This window comes from Tiliqua scincoides, chromosome 13 (genome assembly GCF_035046505.1).
Source record: "Tiliqua scincoides isolate rTilSci1 chromosome 13, rTilSci1.hap2, whole genome shotgun sequence".
In the NCBI taxonomy this organism is placed as follows: Eukaryota; Metazoa; Chordata; class Lepidosauria; order Squamata; family Scincidae; genus Tiliqua; species Tiliqua scincoides.
The window spans coordinates 8,081,858-8,089,357 of NC_089833.1; the positions used below are offsets into that span (position 1 = coordinate 8,081,858).

General features: G+C 47.1%; 1 protein-coding gene across 1 annotated transcript in view; it reads left to right on the plus strand.

Annotated features, from left to right (window-relative positions):
• The window catches only part of LOC136663868 (ankyrin repeat and fibronectin type-III domain-containing protein 1-like), a 473,183-nt gene that overhangs the window by 14,860 nt on the left and 450,823 nt on the right, over positions 1–7,500 (plus strand). The window contains exon 2 of the mRNA XM_066640828.1: positions 5,159–5,281. The gene's annotated coding sequence lies outside the window, so the exon portion shown is untranslated. The remainder of the gene's footprint in view (positions 1–5,158; positions 5,282–7,500) is intronic.

A 7,500-nucleotide genomic window follows, 5' to 3' on the forward strand; every position in this document is an offset into this window, starting at 1 on the left:
TGTACGCAGCCACTTACCTGGTTTACCTGGCAAGTAAGCACATAGCTGAACAGTGTCAGGAGATTAGGAAATGAATTTGAGGTGTTATAATTTCAGATCAGCCCCTCTTGTATGTTAGAGCTCCAGCTGGTGAGCACTTTGTGTTAAATTAAGTATTCAGGAAGAGGATCAGGACCGGGAAGGGGGGGGGGGCTTTTGATTAAGTGAATAAGCCAAGAGGCTACTGAATGGTTCTTAACAACTCCTTGATAGTCCTGAATGGGAGAGACTGTACATCTACCCAAGAGGAGGGACTGTGGCATGAATGTTGGGTGACTCACTTCTCTTTGTCCCTGAGAAAAACAAAGACAGTGTGAACTGTAGATTCTGGGGGGGGGGGGGATTTGTTATGAGAGAAAGTAGAATGGAAGCCAAGAGGAAGAGCTGATAGCGAGCAATTGTAGACATGCTTAGAAGGCACATGGAACTGATGTGGCTTGTGGGAATGTGTTACCTCACTCCATCCCATGTGCAAACCAATATGTGTATAAAGTATATATTCCAAAATCACCAGAAGCCTCTAGTGATGTCTCCTCCAAAGGAAGTCCGAAACCAGATTAACACTGTCCCCCTGGAACTTCTTGCTGTTTGGGGAAGTTGGACACAAGCACCCAACAATATGAAGCTACCATGCACTAAGGCAGGCCATTGGTCCACCCTGCTTAGTGTTTGTCTGTTGTGATGGGATGTCTTTCTCCAGAGTGTCAGATAGGGGTCTTTCCCTGCCCTATCTGGAGATGTCAGGAAGCAAACCATGGGTCCTCTGCATGCAGTGCTGTTGTTCTATCTCTGAGCAAGGTCCAGGCGGCCTGTGTATATTTTTTTTCATGGGTGAAGTCTGATGAGAGCAGGTCTTGTGCAATGGCTAAGACACTGAGTCATGAAATCCTGACTTGCCTAGTTTTGAATCTTGCCTGTGCCATGAACTTATTAGGTGGCCTAAGGCAAGCCACTCTCTCTCAGCCTCGTTCTTTCTTCATCTGCAAAATGGGTTTAATACTTACTCATGTTGTGAGAATGGATGACGGCCGGATCCCAAAGGATCTCCTCTATGGAGAACTCGTGCAGGGAAAGCGCCCTACAGGTAGACCACAGCTGCGATACAAGGACATCTGCAAGAGGGATCTGAAGGCCTTAGGAATGGACCTCAACAAGTGGGAAACCCTGGCCTCTGAGCGGCCCGCTTGGAGGCAGGCTGTGCAGCATGGCCTTTCCCAGTTTGAAGAGACACTTGGCCAACAGTCTAAGAGGCAAAGAAGGAAGGCCCATAGCCAGGGAGACAGACCAGGGACAGACTGCACTTGCTCCCGGTGTGGAAGGGATTGTCACTCCCGAATCGGCCTTTTCAGCCACACTAGACGCTGTGCCAGAACCACCATTCAGAGCACGATACCATAGTCTTTCGACACTGAAGGTTGCCAACAACAGTGACCACAAGGGGTGGTGTCAGCTTGCATAGTGACCAAGAGCCCATACTTACTCAAGGTCTACTCAAGATCTGGCAGACCCCTAAACCAGTGTTTTTCAACCTATTTCATCTCACGGCACACCGCCAAGGCACTAAAATGGTCAAGGCACACCACCAGGTTTTTGATAATTGACAAGGCACACCATGCTGCCAGTGGGGGCTCACATCTCTCATTGGCCCTATTAACAAATGACCTTCCCCCAAACTCCTGTGGCACACCTGTGAACCACTAGCGGTGCACCAGTGTGCCACGGGACAGTGGTTGAAAATGGCTGCCCTAAATCCTCAGCCCTGGTGACAGAAGTAGCAGCCAGTGTGCTACTGGAGGCAGGTAGAGGAGAACCAGTACAGGGTTTTCCCCCAGTTGCCCGCTGCTAGTACTCCCTTACAAGGTTGTTGTAAGGACTACAACAAGATAATCCATATGGGACTTTTTGCCAGCTCATAAAATTCTATACAAATGCTCAATATTATTATTACCTTTAGAGGACCTCCTTGTAAGCCTAACTTAAAGGAGACTTTTGTAGTCTATGTGCTCCTACCCAGTTGCTGATTAATTGAACTCGGTGGGATTTAAAGCCTGATCTAATGCAGAACGGGCTGTGCTTAAGTCCATTGGAGATGATGAAGAGATGTACTGTGTGTTTCTCAGCCCTTCTGATCTAAAAAGTCTGTAAGGAGACTTATAAATCAATAAAAATCTGATTTTAAATCTGATTCAGTTTTCCAGTCCTATTGGCCAGAGACCATAACAGCAGGAGATGCATAAAATGATGATTAACAAAATCCATATTTTACTGTTTTTATCGAAGTAGGCAGAAAGTAGGCCAACTGGAATGAATCATTGCTACGGCAGTCTAAGTAGGTAACATCCATAATAATAATTAAAACAATAATTGTAACTTGTAAAGCTTGGCGATCAACCAGCACGAAGCAAAAGATAGGCAGGGAAGAATGGCTGGCTAATTTGACAGCAGAATTAAAACAGTTGGCAGAAAACTGCAGCAGGATGCAGGTGGATAGGTGGGAAAAGGGCTTGAAAATTAGCCCAGCAAGAGAAGTAGCGAAGGGGTGGAAAGAACCTCCGCAGGAAGGGTGTTTTACAGTCTGGGTGCCCTCACTGATAAGGCCTTGTCCTCTGGGAGCCATCCACCATACCCCAAATGGCAGACTAAGGGCCCAATCCTATTCAATTTTCCAGTGCCGGTGCAGCCTTGCCAGTGGGGTGTGCACTGCATCCTATGGTGGGGAGGCAGTCACAGAGGTCTCCTCAGGGTATGGGAACACTTGCTCCCTTACCTTGGGGCTGCACTGCGGCTGCACCGGTGCTGGAACGTTGGATAGGATTGGGCCCTAAGTCTGAGCAGACTTCTGAAAAAATTTTTAGCATGTGGGCAGGTCAGTAGGGGAGAAGGTAGAGTCGGCTTGGGCAGGCTTAACTCTGCCTGGACTCAGACCATTAGTCTGCAACTAAACTAAAAAGGCTTCAGGAGTCAACCTCGAGGCAAAATCCGGAGCTGGAGTCCCTGAGGCAGTTCATGGCTGAACACAGTCACGTTCTGGCAACTCTTGCGACGTCGCTGGAACCAACTGTATTGGCCTCTGCCTTTCCACTGGACAATTTCAGCGACGTGGAGAGGGGGGATTTGCTGCATGGGTAACAGCCTATCCCCCATACCTACTTTACCCAGGCTTCACGCACTGGAGAGGACACTCTGTTCCAGAACCACCATTCAGAGCGTGACACCATAGTCTTCCGAGACTGAAGGATGCCAACTACTACACACGTACACAGGGTTGGGTTACCAGGTTGCATTTTAACGCACATAGCGACTTTGGGGGGGTGGGTGTTAAGCCCCATTCCAGAGCTTTCATTTGCTGAAATGGCTTTGAACTCAGGAGGGATTCATGGGCTGGAGCTGATGTTTGCTTCCCCACTTGATATATTGAGCCTGGCTGTTTCTTTCCCAGATGATGGCTTCTCAACTCCCCAGCTTTCCTCTTGCTGATGGACTTTTTTTTCTCTCTTTCCTCCTTTGAATTGCATGTGCCAGAGGAATAAACTTGGGTTGTTAAGTGATGCACCGGGATGCAGGAAGCATGAGATGCGCTGAAACTTTATTTTCACATATGCTGCCTCCTTAGGCACCAAGTTCACACCTTCAGAATTATATGTCAACATCCAGGAGGACTGAATTTAGTCCTGCTTTTGGAACCGGAGACGTCATTTTCACAAGCGGCTTCAGCGGTAATTTGGGAGCCGCACAAATGTCTGACAGCCCAATCCTAGGCATGTCTACTCAAAAATAGACATATTAGACATTAGACATTATGTCCCATTAGAGTCAGTGGGGCTTACTCCCAGGAAAGTGTGGATAGGATTGGGCTGTGAGTCTGTTCTGTTTGCATGTCATTGTCTGTGACAAGACATGGTGAGGTGACAATTCTGTGACGAGGCTAAAAGGAGGTGATTGCAAATTAATTCCCCCCTCTTAGCTGTACTTAATCTGAGCAGGGCTGAGCCCTGGAACCAGGGGTGTAGTCGAAGAGGAGCCAAGCTCCGGGACTTCTCCTGCAGCAGGAGCAGTGATATCATTGGCAGGTACGCACAGGTGCTGCCTTGAAATGTTCTTCAAAGGACCTTAGCTGAGAACCTTTTAATCGGCAGACGCTGTGGGAGTCTGCTTGTCCCAAGCAGTCGTCACAGCTGACCCTGATGTGGATAGTGTAACCTTTTTGACGCTCTGTTTGTGGCAAATTGCCACAGGGCCTTTTCTACTGTGGCGCCTGGCCTCTCTCCTCCCGTTAGGATTGCCACCTACTTGCTGGTCTTCTGCAGAAGTCTGACGAGTTTTTTGTTCACGCTCTTAATTAGAGTGTCACTGACTTCTTTTGACTGTACTGATTATTGTTTTTATCTTGTCTGTTATGTAAACTACCTTGTGTTGGAGGTGGGTGGAAAGGTGGGGTGTAAACATAAAATAAGCATTCATGCCCATCATAGCATCTTTTCCAGTAGCCATTTGTTGGTGTTCCTTCTGCATCTTTTTGTTAAGATTGTGAGGCCTTTTGAGATGGAGCCATTTAGTAATTAATGGCTGTCGATCAACATGTGTCATCATGTCCCTTCTTTTCTCCCAGCCCAGTTGGAAGAAGAAGAGGAATGGAGAGCAGAATGGCAACTGTTGTGGGCTCAATTATGGAAGGGAGAGAAAGAGGAAGTGATCGAGGGAGTGCCAGAGCAGGGTGAATGGATGGGAGACCGAAGGGGCTTGTTCAAGGTTGAAGGGGGGACGTCACCAAACACCTCCTCCAGCATCCAAGTCTGTGATGAGAATTCCCCTATCTAGAACATCTAGCCCTGGCTGCTGTTCAAACTGTGCAGACCTGAGGCTCTAAACAAAATGGCAGCTGCAGCATTGCCGCAGTCCATCTTAGGGTGGGTTGCGACCCACTTCTGGGCTCTGACCAGCCTGTTGAAGCCCTCCAGTCTTCACATGAAAGCGTTTTGGAGGCTCCCAAATGTTATTCTCAACCCTAAGTATAGTTGTCGCTTATCTCTCCCTTGAAGCGAAATAACAAAGTAGTCATTTGGGAGCATTGTAATGAGTGTTAAGGTACAAAACCAGTTCTTGTCCTTTTAATCTGCAGGTCGCGCCTTGCTGCATCCCCAGGTGGCTTGATTCATCCAGTGATCTCCTAGTTGTGACAAAAGAGCCATTTTGCTCCTTGGAGCATCCCAGAGAGCCCTGGAAAGTGCTTCCAGCTGCAGTGGTAAGAGTCTTCCAAAGCAGTTTACTACATTACTTTATTTGTACAGCTAAATGCAGGGGTCTGAGCACGCACTGATCTCAGTTCTCCTTTTTGGATACAAGTACTTTGTTTCATTTATCAAATGGCTCGTTCTTCCCTCTCGGATCCTGCGGCTTTGCAGTCAGCCCTAGGGCTGACATTGACTTGCCTCGTTTCTATCCAAGCACAGTGTAGCATGTGAATTTCATTGATCTTTAAGGATAAATGACTTCATGGCTAAGACGGTATATACAGCCGTCCTGTTCTCAAACAATGTTTAGAGTGCAAGTTTTGGACTGTATTTGAGGCTATGCTATGATAGCTTCAGTAGAATCGGTACCTTTATTCAGTACTGTGAGCTTCATCTCTCTCTCTCTCCTCTCTCCCCAAGCCCCTAGTTGGCAACAAGTTTTATTGGAGGGCCATTTTGCAAAGATAGAGGGGGTGGGGGTGTGTGCAGTTAAGCCTTCTGTTAAACACTAATTGCCCCCTCCAGCCACTGTTATTTTTTTCCCTTACCCCCTCCAACGAAGAATGATTCCAATTGTAGGGAAAGGAGGAGAGCTTTAGGGATTTGGCATTTGTTTGCCTGGTAACAGGAGCCATAAACTATACCACTGCTTTGGATAGTCTGCTTTTGAGAATGGCGATGGTCGCGGAATAAGTATGGTGTGTGGGAGAGGGAAGGAAGCATTGCTGCCTCTTCTGCCACCTGACGACATGGACCTTCTGCCTTCCTTGGGCAGTTTCTTCCTCCTCTGAAACTTGTTTTGGCAGCAGAACAGGAGGAAGTGAGATAGGCAGGTGATTGCCTTATCCTGCCTTCCTACTCTTCCTGGTTGTTGGTTGAGGACCCATCATGGCCCAGAAAGCTTGCCAGTGTGTAACCTCTGTTTTAAACAAATGTACCCACCGTATTTAAGGAACTATTGTTCAGAAGTAGCGGCATCTATTATATATGACTGGGAGCAGGACAACCGTTTTAAACAGGCGAATCCTGTTGGAGTTGCATTTTAGCAATTTAATAATGACTTCTTTAGTCCCTGAAAAGACATGTCATCCTTGTTGCCACTTCTTTGCTGGCCCCCTCCCCTGATGCAGCTTTTGCTTGTATGGGTGTTTTTGCAAATTGCCCTTGTCCAGAGGATTTATGCTCACGCCTGTCTCTCAAATTGGGCACGAGCCGTGCCAAGAATCTGGAGGCATCCCGTGGGAATATAAATCTCTCACAATTACTTACGGGCGCAGTTTCCTGATGGACTTTCGTAAGTAAAAATAATATCGTGAGCACTTGCCTGAATTGAAGATCTCCTGTATATTGATGTTGTCGCTTAAGGTACAATGTTTTATAAGGAGAGCATGCAAACATCCAGGCATTGATCTTAGAGGGTAGATTATGGGTGCATATAAATGCATGCTTTACCGATGCGCTTGTTTAGCTCGGTATTGACGGAACATACCAAGATCCAGGTCTACAGAAAACAGCCCAAAATCATGGTGGGGAACATGAGCACTTAGCCTCCATTTCAGTTTCCAATCTGGTTGTATCCCCTCTCCCTCTGCCTTCAATTCACTGTTTTTAAAAAGCTTCCACTTAAATGCAATGAAAGCTTTTTGGAAAACTGTAAATAGGAAGTAGAGGGGAGAGGGACACAATCAGATTAGTGACCACAGCGTTGGCTAAATGCTGAAGTCCCCCCACTCTCCTGTTATGGTTTGGGTCATTTTGTGCACACCCCTCCCGCCCCCAATGTTTGTAAAAAGAAACAATTCTGTGTTGAAAGCATGCATGTGTAATTCTGTCCTAACAGAGCCACATTGTTAGTGGGGAAAATTATAAAACGATCAGTTCCACTAGTTTAACTTAATGTTTCCAAATATACACATCTTGTTGGCATCCTTCAGTCTCGGAAGACTATGGTATCTCACGCTCTGAATAGTGTTCTGGAACAGAGTGTCCTCTCCAGTGTGTGGAGCCTGGGTAAAGTAGATATGGAGGATAGGCTGTTTCCCATGCAGCAAATCCCCCCTCTCCACATCGCTGAAATGGTCCAATGGAAAGGCAGAGGCCAATACAGTTGGTTCCAGCAGCGTTGAAGGAGTTACCAGAACGTGACTGTGTTCAGCCATGAACTGCCTCAGGGACTCCTGCTCCGGATTTGGCCTCGAGGTTGACTCCGGAAGCCTTTTCCATAACTGGA